The sequence below is a fragment of the Alosa pseudoharengus genome, unplaced genomic scaffold (assembly GCF_046254945.1).
Source record: "Alosa pseudoharengus isolate Yale_2024_CS ecotype anadromous, Long Island Sound unplaced genomic scaffold, YU_APseudo_1.1 YU_APseudo_1.1_scf_21, whole genome shotgun sequence".
NCBI classification, from domain to species: Eukaryota; Metazoa; Chordata; class Actinopteri; order Clupeiformes; family Clupeidae; genus Alosa; species Alosa pseudoharengus.
In genome coordinates, this window is record NW_027468674.1 from 7,552,273 (window position 1) to 7,553,838 (window position 1,566).

A 1,566-nucleotide genomic window follows, 5' to 3' on the forward strand; every position below is an offset into this window, starting at 1 on the left:
TTTCAGCATTCAAAAGCATCTTCACAGATAACATTTATAAATGATGTAAATAAAACTTATTTCAAAGAAGAGCTGTTATGCACATGAGATAAAGAAACTAATATAAAGAAACTAATATAATCAGTGTGAGTGACTATTTTAAATTGCCAATAATGATTACTGCTGGCACCAGTGTGGCATAATATATGTGACATTCTGGGAAAATATGGCTAAGCTACTCCGCTGTTACTAGGACTCTGTGTCCTTGACCGCAGGCCAAAATGAGTAATTTCAGACAATTTCTCTTAAACCTTTTATTTAAACATTAGTCATTGTTCAAAATGCCTGTTTCCATTAAAGAATAAAGCTTCGCTTGTTCAGCTAGAGACGTGTCACAATTTGCTGAAGGCTGGAATGAGAATAACACGGGATAATGTTTTATTATTATTATTATTCGTACAAGAAAAAGGACCAATCTCCTGTTTTTAATCAAGAATAATATTTGACATACGCTAATGAAAATAATCATCATTTCACACCTTTGTTCAATAAACATTCAAACACATGTATTAATGTATTAAAATATTTAATTCAGGCTAATCATAAAGACATCACCAAATGAAAGAAAAAAATAGCAATCTTATTTTCTTACACTTCCTTTGCACACACAGCATACTGAAACACATGGTGTGTGTTAAAAAAAAAAAAATGGTTTGCATTTTGCCTGTCGGCTCCTCACAGACCTGGTGATAATACCCTCACAGATGGTCCTGAGGCCCGGGCAGACTTCAGTGAGGAAACCGTGGGGCGCGTCGGAGCCAAAATGGTGGATCACTGATACTGATGACTGTGCCCATTCCATGCCAGGGAGAGTTTGGAGTTTGAGGCAGTGGGGGATGGGGGTGGGGGCGAGGAGGCGTATTTACCGCCAGTAAAACCCCTCGGCACACATAACCCCACCACCCAACCCCCCCCCCCCCCCCCCCCCCGCCAGGCCCATAGGCACAGAGGGGGGTCCCGGCTGGCAGGACAGGCTGAAGTAGCCTCTGATTGATGGCACGGCCTCTTCTATCCGTCTAGCTCTGTGCCCATGCACAACGGTGCCCTCCTGCTGCAGGCCTGGCATTCACTACCAGTATACCACACACACACACACACACACACACACACACACACACACACACACACACACACACACACCTCACACACAAACACACACACACACACACACACACACACACACACCTCACACACAAACACACATGCCCACATAGGCTACACACCTCTTTCCTCTTTCTTTAGCTCACCTGTAACTTTTTTAATATCTTAGCTTATATTTCATTCCCCGTTACCATTCTCTCTGATTGTCCTATGCTTCAACTCTTCTTCCAAGTGTATTTTTTTTTCTTTTTGGTCATCCTCGATGGATGAAATGAATTTAAATGAAAAGCTTACAACACATTTGGTGATAGCAACATTACAATAGCAACACACACACACACACACACACACACTTGTGAATACATTGTGCTTGATGACTTGTCTTGCTTTGTCAGCCAACTCTTCATCTAAAAAACTTGGAGATTT